The following is a 13,180-nucleotide window of genomic DNA, read 5'->3' on the forward strand; positions in this document are numbered from 1 at the left end:
TTAGACTCTTCATTTCTTTTCATTCTTTTTTCTTTGTTCTGTTCTGTGGCAGTGATTTCCACCATTCTGTCTTCCAGGTCACTTATCCATTCTTCTGCCTCTGTTATTCTGCTACTGATCCCTTCTAGTGTATTTTTCATTTCAGTTATTGAATTGTTCATCTCTGTTTGTTTCTTCTTTAGTTCTTTGTTAAACATTTCTTGTATCTTCTTGATCTGTTCCTCCATTCTTTTTCCGACATCTTGGATCATCTTCACTATCATTATTCTAAATTCTTTTTCTGGTAGGTTGTCTATCTCCACTTCACTTAGTTTTTCTTCTGGGGTTTTATCTTGTTCCTTCACCTGGGACATATTCCTCTGCTGTCTCATTTTGTCTAACTTTCTGTGTTTGTGGTTTCTGTTCTGCAGACTGCAAGATTGTAGTTCTTCTTGATTCTGCTATCTGCCCTCTGGTGGATGAGGCTGTCTAAGAGGCTTGTGCAGGCTTCCTGATGGGAGGAACTGGCTCCTGCCCACTGGTGGGTGGAGCTGGGTCTTGTCCCTCTGGCAGGCAAGGCCATGCTCAGAAAGACGTTAAGCAGTCTGTCTGCTGATGGGTGGGGTTTTGTCCCCCCTGCACTGTTGGTTGTTTGGCCTGAGACATCAGAGTCCTGGAGCATACAGGCTGTTGGCTGGGGATAATGGCGGCCTCTAAGAGGGCTCACACCAATGAGTACTCCCCAGAACTGCTACTGCCAGTGTCCTTGTCCCCGCAGTTAGCCACAGCCATCCCCACCTCTGCAGGAGACCCTCCAATACTAGCAGGTAGATCTGTCCCAGTCCCTTATGAGGTCACTGCTTTTTTTCTCTGGGTCCTGGTGCACATGAGAGCTTGTGTGTGCCCTCCAAGAATGGAGTTTCTGTTTCCCCCAGTCCTGTGGAATTCTTGCAATCAAAGACCATTGGCCTTCAAAGTCAGATTCTCTGGAGGCTCCTCCTCCTATTGCTGGACCCCTACACTGGGAAGCCTGACATTGGGCCGAGGATTTTCACTCCTGTGGGAACTTCTGCCGTATAATTATTTTCCAGTTTGTGGGTTGCCCACCCAGGGGTATGGGATTTGATTTTATTGCAGTTGCATCCCTCCTACCATCTCATTGTGGCTTCTTCTTTGTCTTTGGACATAGGGCATTTGTCTTCATAGGTTCCAGCATTTTTTCATCAATGATTGTTCAGCAGTTAGTTGTGATTTTGGTGTTTTCATGAGACGGGGTTAGCTTATGTCCTTCTACTCAGCCATCTTGAGCTAATCTCCATATCTTTAAAGCTTAATGTGCTCAGAGTATTTGTAGGTCAATTTATCTGCTGGCTACTTTTAGTGTGCTTGTACAGTGTATGATGAGGATTTCTTCTCTCTCTTTAGCATTAGGTAAAATCCTCAAAGGGAGCAGAACCTCAATTTTTTGATGTGTGATAATGGCTGGGTTATTACTTTATTTTTTTTCAAGTACTCATCAAAGGAAATTTAACTGGGAAACAATGTGCTCTAAAATGTGGTACCAGCCAGGGGGTCCATTCCACATAATGGCTGCCTCATGGACCAGTCATGTCCTGCTCACTTGCTGGTTCCTCCTTGTATGTGGTGTTGTCTTAATTTGCAATTACCTAAGGAAATAGGATGTGAACATCTTTGTATGTGCTTATTTGCCATCTATATGTCTTCTTTTGTAAAGTGTCTGTTCAGATCTTTTGCCCATTTTTAATTGGGTTGTTTGTTTTCTTGCTGTTGAGTTTTAGGGTTCCGTGTATATTTTGGATACTAAACACATATCAAATATGTAAATCATATCAGATGTGCAAATATTTTATCCCAGTCTGTGGCTTGTATTTTCATTCTGTTAACAGTGTCACAGAGAAGTTTTTGATTTTAATAGAGTCCAACTTAGCAATTTTTTTCTTTCATGCATTGTGCTTTTGGCATTTGTCTAAAAACTTATCAGCAAACTCGAGGTCACCTAGATTTTCTCCTATGCTACTTTCTAAAACTTTTACAGTTTTGTGTTTTGCATTTAGATATATGATCCATATTGAGTTAATTTTGTGAAAGGTGTTAGGTTTGTGTCTGGATTCATTTTATTTTATTCGTTTGCATATGGATGTCTCTTCAGCAAAGGTTTAACTCAGCAGCCTTGGGATGTTCAAACCCTGCACATTCTAAAGAAGGGACTGGCTCCTGAACTGCTTCTTGGAAATAACCTTTAAGTTCATGAAATATCCTGCCTGTCTTTTCATACTTGGGGTCTTGGATCATGCCAGATAGTTTATTCTAACAATGTGATTTATTTTGGGGGTCTTGTGTGATGCTATATTAATTTGACCTCTGGAGGGGCTGGAAAAGGAGCAACTAAGGTTAATCACCCTAATGTTCCATGCCTATGTGACTGACACCAAAGCTCAGGTGAGCTCCCCTGGTTAGCAATACTTTGTACATGTTGTCACATATTGTTGCTGGGAGAATTAAGCACTGTCTGTACAGCTCCACTGGGAGAAAACAACTAGAAACTTGCTCCTGGTCTTTCCAGTGTGTGTTTTTCCTTTGCTGATTTTAATCTGTGTTCTTTCACGTAGTAGACCATAACCATGAGCATAACATGTTTTCAGGGTTCTTTGAGACCTAGTGAATCATTAAATCTGAGGGTGATTTGGGGAACACCAGACATGGTATCCAATTGCTTCAGTACCATTTTCTGGAAAAACTATTTTTCTCCATTGACCCCTTTGTCAAAGATCAGTCGACTCTATTTGGGTGGGTTTATTTCTGTGCTCTCTATTCTGTTAAATTAATGTATTTACCTATTCTTTCATGAATACCAATGCTGTCTTGTTTACTGTAGCTTCACAGTAAGTGTTGAATTCATATAAAGTCAGCCTTCTGATTTGGTTCTTTTTCTTCAGTATTGGCCTCTTTTTTTCCACGTAAATCTTGGAATCAACTTGTCAATATTCACAAAATAACTTGCTGGGATTTTTATTGGGATTATGTGAATTGATAGTCAAGTTGGTAAGAATTGACATCTTAACAATATTGAATCTTCCTATTTATTAACATGGACTATCTCTCCATTTATTTAGATCTTTTAAATTTTCTTTCATTGGAGTTTTGTAGTTTTCCTCATGAACACCCTGTACATATTTTGTTAGATTTAAAGCTCAGTATTTATCTGTGTGTGTGTGTGTGTGTGTGTGCGTGCACTAATGTAATATGGTATTGTGTTTGAAATTTCAGATTCCAATTGTTCATCGCTTGTGTATGTGAAAGGAATTGACTTTGCATATTAACATATCCTGAAACCTTTCTACAATTCCTCATTAGTTCCAAGATAGTTTTTGTTGTTGTTGATTCTGTGAGATTTTCTACGTAGGCAATCATATCACCTGTGAACAAAGACAATTTTAGTTATTCCTTCTAAAGCTATATGCCTTTAATTTCCTTTTTTTCTTGTGTTAATGCATTAGCTAGGAAATCCAATACAATGTGGAAAAGGAGTAGTGAGAGGGGACATCCTTGCCTTGTTCCCAATTTATCTCCCTTTGTAACAGGAAAAGCATCTAGTTTCTCACAACTAATAATGATGTTAGCTATAGGTTCTTTGTAGATGTTCTTTATAAAGTTGAAGAAGTTTCCCTCCATTCCTGGTTTGCTAAAATTTTTTTGTCATAAATGAGTGATGGATTTTGTCAAATGCTTTTTCTACATCTATCTGATAATGTAATTTTTCTTCTTAAGCCTATTGATGTGATAAATAACATTAATTGATTTTCAAATGTTGAACCAGGCTTGCAGGCCTGGAATAAATCTCATTTGGTCATGTTGTATAATTCTTTACATTGTTGGATTTGATTTGCTAATATTTTGTTGAGGATTTTTCCATCTATGTTCATGAGAGATATTGGCCTGTAGCTTTCCTGCTGTAATATCTTTATCTGGTTTCAGTATCAGGGTAACACTAACCTCATGGAATGATTGAGGAAGTATTACTCTGCTTCTATTTTATGAAAGAGATTGTAGAGAATTGGTATCATTTCTTCCTTAAATGTTTAGTAGAATTCACTAGTGAACCCATCTGGGCCTGGTGCTTTCTTTTTTGGAAAGCTATTAATTATTGATTCAATTTCTTTAATCATTTAAAGGCCTATTCAGATTATCTATTTTTCCTTATGTGAGTTTTGATAGTTTGTGTCTCTCAAGGAACTGATCCACTTAGTCTAAGTCATCAAATTTGTGGGCATAACATTGTTCATAATATTCCTCTATTATCCTTTTTTTTAAAAAAATTTTTGGCTGCATCACACAGCATGTGGGATCTTAGTTCCCAGGCCAGGGATCGAACCTGCACCCCTTGTGTTGGAAGCGTGCAGACTTAACCACTGGACTGTCAACTAAGTCCCCCTCTATTATCCTTTTAATGTCCATGAGATTAGTAATGATGAGCCCCCTTTCACATATTTCTGATATTAGTAATTATTGTCTTCTCTTTTTCTTTTCTTGGTTGGCCTGGCTAAAGGTTTATCAATTTTATTGATCTTTTCAAAGAACCAGCTTTTGGTTTTTATTGGCTTCCTTTATTGATTTCTTGTTTTCAGTTGTTTTGATTTCTGCCCTAATTTTTCAATTTATTTTCTTCTACTTGCTGTAGGTTTGTCTTACCATTATTTACCTAGTCTCCTAAGGTGAACACTTAAAGTAGTGATTTTAGAGTTTTCTTTTTTACTAATAAATACATTCAATGTTATAAAATTTCCTCTTAATCACTGTTTTCATGGTGTCACACAAATTTTGATGTATTTTCATTTTCATATAGGTCAAACTATTTTTTCATCTCTCTTGAGACTTCTTTGACCTATGTATTATTTATAAGTTTAATCTCCAAATGTTTTTTTTATTTTCCAGCTATCTTTCTGTTATTGATTTCTAGTTTAAGTGCATTGTGGTCTAAGAGCATAGTTTACATGATAAATATTCTTTCAAATATGTTAAGATGTGTTTTATGGCCTAGAATATGCTCTATCTTGGTGAATGTTCCATGTAAGCTTGAGGAGAACGTGGATTATATTGCTGTTGGATGAAGTAATCTATAAATGTCAATTAGATCCAGTTGGTTAGTGGTGCTGTTCAATTCAATTGTATTCTTACTGATTTTATGCCTGATTTTGACAGACTGGGTCTGTCAAATACTGATAGGGGTGTTGAAGTCTCCAACTATAATAGTGGATTTGTCTATTTCTCCTCGATGTTCTCAGTTTTTGCCTCACTGTTTTGATGCTCTGTTGTTAGGTGTATACACATTAAGAATTGCTATGTATTCTTGGAGAATTGATTATTTTATCATTATGCAGTGCCCCTCTTTATCTCTGATAATTTTCCTTGGTCTGAAGTCTGCTTTGTCTGAAATTGATATGTCTACTCCAGCTTTCTTTGATTAGTATTGGCATGGTATATCTTTCTCCATCATTTTACTTTTAATATATTTGTGTCTTTATATTTAAAGTGGATTTCTTATAAACGAGTTGTGTTTTTTAATCAATTACGACAGTTTCTGTCTTTTAATTTGTATATTTAGACCATTCACATTTAAAATGATTATTGATACAGTTGGGTTAATTTCTACCATGTTTGTAAATGTGCTCTATTGGTCACACTTTTCCTTTTTTATCTTCCCTTCTTTTTCTGCCTTCTCTAGTTATAACTGAATGTTTTACAGGATTGCCTTTTCCCTTTTCTTTCAGTAAATCAGTTGTACTTCTTTTTAAATATTTTTAGTGGTTGTCTTAGAGTTTGCAACATACATTTACAACTAACATAAATCCAGATTCAAAGGACATTATACAATTTCATGAGTGGTACAGGTGCTTTATAACAGATTATTCCCAATTCCTCCCTCATGTCTCTTATAGCCTTGCTGTCATTTATTTCACTCATCCATATGCTATAACCACCCAATACATTGTTGCTATTATTATTTTGAACAGTTATCTATTAGATTCATTAAGAATAAGAAAAATAAAGGACTTTAATTAAAGATACTCTTCCTTTTGTTAGGTAGATCTGAGTTTTTGACCTATATCATTTTCCATCCCTCTAAAAAACTTCTTTAAATTTTCTTACAAGCAATAGATTTCCTCAATTTTTCTTTGTCTGAAAAAGTGTTTATTGTTTCTTTATTTTTGAAGGGCAATTTTTTGCTAGATCCAGAACTCTAAGTTGATTTTTTTTCTTTTAACACATTAATATTTCACTCCATTCTCTTCTTCCTTGTGTGGATTCTGATAATAAGCCTCATGTATTTCTTATCCTTGCTCTTTTAAAGGTAAGGCATATTTTCCTTCTGACTTCTTTCAAGATTTGCTCTTTGTCTTTGGTGTCCTGTAGTTTGAATATGATATGCCTAAGCATAGTTTTGTGGGGTTTTTTTTTTTCATATTTATACTGCTTGGTGTTCGCTGAGTTTGCTGGATCAGTGATTTTGGTGTCTGTCATTAATTTTGGAATTTTTAAAACATTTTATTTATTTTATTTTTGGCTTCAAATATTTCTTCTACTTCTTTCTTTCTTCTCATTCTTATATTCCCATTACATGTATGTTATATCTTTTGCAATTGTTCCACATTTCTTGGGTGTTCTTTTATTTTTAATTCTATTTTTCTTTTAAAATTTCAGTTTGGGTAGTTTCTTATTTTTTTTAATTAATTAATTTATTTATTTATTTATTTTTGGCTGTGTTGGGTCTTCATTGTTGCACGTGGGCTTTCTCTCGTGGCAAGCAGGGGCTACTCTTCGTTGCGGTGCGCGGGTTTCTCATTGCGGTGTCCTTTCTTGTTGCAAAGCGCAGTGTCTAGGCATGTGGGCTTCAGTAGTTGTGGTGCACAGGCTCATTAGTTGTGGCTTGCAGGCTTAGTTGCTCTGCAGCATGTGGGATTCTCCTGGACCAGGGCTCGAAGCTGTATCCCCTGCATTGGCAGGTGAATTCTTTTTTTAAAAAAATAAATTTATTTTTATTTTTGGCTGTGTTGGGTCTTCGTTGCTGCACATGGACTTTCTCTAGTTGCAGCCAGTGGGGGCTACTCTTCATTGAAGTACATGGGCTTCTCATTGCAGTGGCTTCTCTTGTTGCAGAGCACGGGCTCTAGATACATGGGCTTCAGTAGTTGTGGCACGCAGGTTCAGTAGTTTTGGCTTGCAGGCTCTAGAGCACAGGCTCAGTAGTTGTGGTGCACGGGTTTAGTTGCTCCACGGCATGTGAGATCTTCCCAGACTAGGACTTGAACCCATGTCCCTTGCATTAGCAGGCAGATTCTTAACCACTGCACCACTAGGGAAGCCTTGGGTAGCTTCTATTGATATCTTCAAGACCACTGATTCTTTCCTTGGCTGATTCCAGTCTACTGATGAGACTACCAAAGACATTCTTCTTATCTTTTACAATGCTCTTGATTTCTGGCATTTTCTTTTGACTCTTTCTTAGAATTTCCACCTCTCTGCTTACATTACCCACCTGTTCTTGCATGTTGTCTACTCTTTCATTAGAGCCTTTAACATATTAATCATAGTAATTTTAACTTCCATATCTGCTCATTCAAAAATCTGTGTCTTATCTGAGTTTGGTTCTTTTCAAACTGTGTTTTTACTTGCCTTTTATCATGGCTTGTAATTTTTTGTTGAAAGCTGGACATGATGTATCAAGAAATAGAAACTGAAATAATTAAGCTTTTAGTATGAGATTTTATATTAATGGGGCAAGGAATGGGACTGAGTTTCATGTTTAATGTAGCTGTAAGTGTCAGAGGCTTCAGTATCCCCTATTTTCCTTGTTTGTTTCCTCTCTTGTTGTCCTTGGGTTTCCCTTAGAATTCCTTCTTAAATAGAGTTTGTGTCTTGCAGCTCTCTCATTTGTAATTCACTGTTATAGGTAATCCACTAGAACTTTGTTGATTTGCGGGCAAATTCTTGGGGAGGGGATGCATTCTATAATCTTATATAAATCTCACATTTTTAGTTGGACCCAGTCTCTGGGCTGTGCCCTTCAAAGAATTTCTTAGCCTTTGTGTTTACTTCTCTTACATGAGACAGGAAGGCTAAAGGGGGCCAGAGTTGGCTACCTGATTTTCCGCAGCTCAGATAAAACTCTGGTAAAGTAGTTTCCCTTAGAGAACAAGTCTTTGTTATGGACAATGCTCCAGGCCTATTTACAAATAATTGCTTTTCCTCTCCCTTTGCAAGGAACATGAGATTTTTCCCCAATCTTTAATGTGAGAACTGGGTGGAGCTTCTGGAGGTAAAACACACAAAGTGTACCCTAACTTAGACTGAGCCCTGAGGAGTTTTTAACTCTCAAGCTAGTTCATGCTGAGTCTCCAATAATTCATCACAATCACTAAAGGGTTCCTACCATTTTATTAAGAAACATAGAATCAGTTAGGAAACATATGAGTTTATTTCCTTTAAAAAATGAGCTAGAGATAGCCTCATCCACCAGAGGGCAGACAGCAGAAGCAAGAAGAACTACAATCCTGCAGCCTGTGGAACAAAAGCCACATTCACAGAAAGAGAGACAGGAAGAAAAGGCAGAGGGCTATGTGCCAGATGAAGGAACAAGATAAAACCCCAGAGAAACAACTAAATGAAGTGGAGATAGGCAACCTTCCAGAAAAAGATTTCAGAATAATGATAGTGAATATGATCCAGGACCTCGGAAAAAGAATGGAGGCAAAGATCGAGAAGATGCAAGAAATGTTTAACAAAGACCCAGAAGAATTAACAAACAAACAGAGATGAACAGTACAATTACTGAAATGAAAACTACACTAGAAGGGATCAATAGCACAATAACTGAGGCAGAAGAACGGATAAGTGACCTGGAAGACAGAATGGTAGAATTCACTGCTGCAGAACAGAATGGAGAAAAAAGAATGAAGAGAAATGAAGACAGCCTAAGAGACATCTGGAACAACATCAAAGGCAACAACATTCGCATTATAGGGGTCCCAGAGGAGAAGAGAGAGAGAGAAAGGACCCAAGAAAATATTTGAAGAGATTATAGTCGAAAACTTCCCTAACGTGGGAAAGGAAATAGTCACCCAAGTTCAGGAAGCACAGATAGTCCCATACAGGATAAACCCAAGGAGAAACACGCTGAGACACATAGTAATCAAATTGGAAAAAATTAAAGACAAAGAAAACTTATTGAAAGCAGCAAGGAAAAAATGACAAATAACATACAAGGGAACTCCCATAAGGTTACCAGCTGATTTCTCAGCAGAAACTCTACAAGCCAGAAGGGAGTGGCATGATATACTTAAAGTGATGAAAAGGAAGAACCTACAACCAAGATTACTCTAGCTGGCAAGGATCTCATTCAGAGTAGATGGAGAAATCAAAAGCTTGACAAGCAAAACCTAAGAGAATTCAGCACCACCAAACCAGCTCTACAACAAATGCTAAAGGAACTTCTCTAAGTGGGAAACACAAGAGAAGAAAAAGACCTGCAAAAACAAACCCAAAACAATTGAGAAAATGGTCATAGGAACATACATATCAATAATTACCTTAAACGTGAATGGATTAAATGTTCCAACCAAAAGACACAGGCTTGCTGAATGGATACAGAAATAAGACCCATATATATGCTGTCTACAAGAAACCCACTTCAGACCTAGTGACACATACAGACTGAAGGTGAGGGGATGGGAAAAGGTATTCCATGGAAATGGAAATCAAAAGAAACATGGGGTAGCAATACACATATCAGGTAAAATAGACTTTAAAATAAAGAATGTTACAAGAGACAAGGAAGGACATTACCTAATGATCAAGGGATCAATCCAAGAAGAAGATATAACAATTATAAATATATATGCACCCAATGTAGGAGCACCTCAATACATAAGGCAACTGCTAACAGCTATAAAAGAGGAAATCGACAGTAACACAATAATAGTGGGGGATTTTACACCTCACTTACACCAATGGACAGATCATCCAAAATGAAAATAAATAAGGAAACACAAGCTTTAAATGACACAATAGACCAGATAGATTTAATTGACATTTATAGGACATTCCATCCAAATACAGCAGATTACTCTTTCTTCTCCAGTGTGCATGGAACATTCTCCAGGATAGATCACATCTTGGGTCACAAGTCAAGCCTCAGTAAATTTAAGAAAAATGAAATCATATCAAGCATCTTGTCTGATCACAACGCTATGAGATTAGAAATGAATTACAGGGAAAAAACCATAAAAAGCACAAACAAATGGAGGCTAAACAATACGCCACTAAATAACCAAGAGCTCACTGAAGAAATCAAAGAGGAAATCAAAAAATACCTATAGACAAATGACAATGAAAACACGACAATCCAAAACCTGTGGGATGCAGCAAAAGCAGTTCTAAAAGGGAAGTTTATAGCTATACAAGCCTACCTCAAGAAACAAGACAAATCTCAAATAAACAATCTAACCTTACACCTAAAGGAAATAGAGAAAGAAGAACAAACAAAACCCAAAGTTAGCAGAAGGAAAGAAACCATAAAGACCAGAGCAGAAATAAATGAAATAGAAACAAAGAAAACAGTAGCAAAGATCAATAAAACTAAAAGCTGGTTCTTTGGGCTTCCCTGGTGGTGCAGTGGTTGAGATTCCGCCTGCCGATGCAGGGGACACGGGTGCATGCCCCGGTCCGGGAAGGTTCCACATGCTGCAGAGTGGCTGGGCCCGTGAGCCATGGCCGCTGAGCCTGCGCATCGGGAGCCTGTGCTGCGCAACGGGAGAGGCCACAACAGTGAGAGGCCCGCGTACCGCAAAAAAAAAAAAAAAAAGCTGGTTCTTTGAGAAGATAAACAAAAAATTGATAAACCATTAGCCAGGCTCATCACAAAAAAGAGGGAGAGGACTCAAATCAATAAAATTAGAAATGTAAAAGGAGAAGTTACAACACACACCACAGAAATACAAAGCATCCTAAGAGACTACTACAATCAACTCTATGCCAATAAAATGGACAACCTGGAAGAAATGGACAAATGCTTAGAAAGGTATAACCTCCCCAGACTAAACCAGGAAGAAATAGCAAATATGAACAGACCAATCACACGTAATGAAATTGAAACTGTGATTAAAAATCCTCCAACAAACAAAAATCCAGGACCAGGTGGCTTCACAGGTGAATTCTAGCAAACATTTAGAGAAGAGCTAACACCCATCCTTCTAAAACTCTTCCAAAAAATTGCAGAGGGAGGAAGACTCCCAAACTCATTCTATGAGGCCACCATCACCCTGATACCAAAACCAGACAAAGATACTACAAAAAAAGAAAATTACAGACCTTCACTGATGAATATAGATGCAAAATTACAGACCTTCACTGAGGAATATAGATGCAAAAATCCTCAACAAAATGCTAGCCAACAGAATCCAACAACACATTAAAAGGATCATACACCATGATCAAGCAGAATTTATCCCAGAGATGCAAGGATTCTTCAATATACACAAATCAGTCAATGTGATACATCATACTAACAATCTGAAGAATAAAAACCATATGATCATCTCAATGGATGCAGAAAAAGTTTTGACAAAAGTCAACACCCATTTATGATAAAAACTCTCCAGAAAGTGGGCATAGAGGGAACCTACCATAACATAATAAAGGCCATATATGACATCATTCTCAATGGTGAAAAACTGAAAGCATTTCCTCTAAGATCAGGAACGAGATAATATTATAATCTCACCACTATTATTCAACACAGTTTTGGAATCCCTAGCCATGGCAATCAGTGAGTAAAAGGAATACAAATTGGCAGTGAAGAAGTAAAACTGTCACTGTTTGCAGATGACATGATACTATACATAGAGAATCCTAAAGATGCCACCAGAAAACTGCTAGAGCTAATCAATGAATTTGGTAAAGTTTCAGGATACATATTTAATGCACAGAAATCTCTTGCATTCCTATACACTAATGATTAAAAATCTTTAAGAGAAATGAAGGAAACACTCCCATTTACCATTGCAACAAAAAGAATAAAATACCTAGGAAGAAACCTACCTAGGGAGACAAAAGACCTGTATGCAGAAAACTATAAGACACTGATGAAAGATATTAAAGATGATACCAACAGATGGAGAGATATACCATGTTCTTGGATTGGAAGAATCAATATTGTGAAAATGACTATACTACCCAAAGCAATCTACAGATCCAATGCAATCCCTATCAAATTCCCAATGGCATTTTTTATGGAACTAGAACAAAAAATCTTAAAATTTGTATGGCGACACAAAAGACCCCGAATAGCCAAAGCAGTCTTGAGGGAAAAAATCGGAGCTGGAGGAATCAGACTCCCTGACTTCAGACTATACTACAAAGCTACAGTAATCAAGACAATATTGTACTGGCACAAAACAGAAACATAGATCAATGGAACAAGATAGAAGGCCCAGAGATAAACCCACGTACCTATGGTCAACTAATCTATGACAAAGAAGGCAAGGATATACAATGGAGAAAAGACAGTCTCTTCAATAAGTGGTGCTAGGAAAACTCGACAGCTACATGTGAAAGAAGGAAATTAGAACACTTCCTAACACCATACACAATAATAAACTCAAAATGGATTCGAGACCTAAATGTAAGACCAGACACTATAAAACTCTTAGAGGAAAACATAGGAAGGACACTCTTTGACATCAATCACAGCAAGATTTTTTTTTTTTTTTTTTTGCGGTACACGGGCCTCTCCCTGTTGTGGCCTCTCCCGTTGTGGAGCACACGCTCCGGACACGCAGGCTCAGCAGCCATGGCTCACAGGCCCAGCAGCTCCGTAGCATGTGGGATCTTCCCTGACTGGGGCATGAACCCGTGTCCCCTGCATCGGCAGATGGACTCTCAACCACTGCGCCACCAGGGAAGCCCAGCAAGATCTTTTTTGATCCACCTCCTAGAGTAAAGGAAATAAAGACAAAAATAAACAAATGGGACCTAATGAAACAAAAACTTCCTTTGCACAGCAAAGGAAACCATAAACAAGACGAAAAGACAACCCTCTGAATGGGAGAAAATATTTGCAAATGAATCAACGGACAAAGGATTAATCTCCAAAATATATAAACAGCTCATGCAGCTCAATATCAAA

The sequence above is a fragment of the Pseudorca crassidens genome, chromosome 2 (genome assembly GCF_039906515.1).
Source record: "Pseudorca crassidens isolate mPseCra1 chromosome 2, mPseCra1.hap1, whole genome shotgun sequence".
NCBI classification, from domain to species: Eukaryota; Metazoa; Chordata; class Mammalia; order Artiodactyla; family Delphinidae; genus Pseudorca; species Pseudorca crassidens.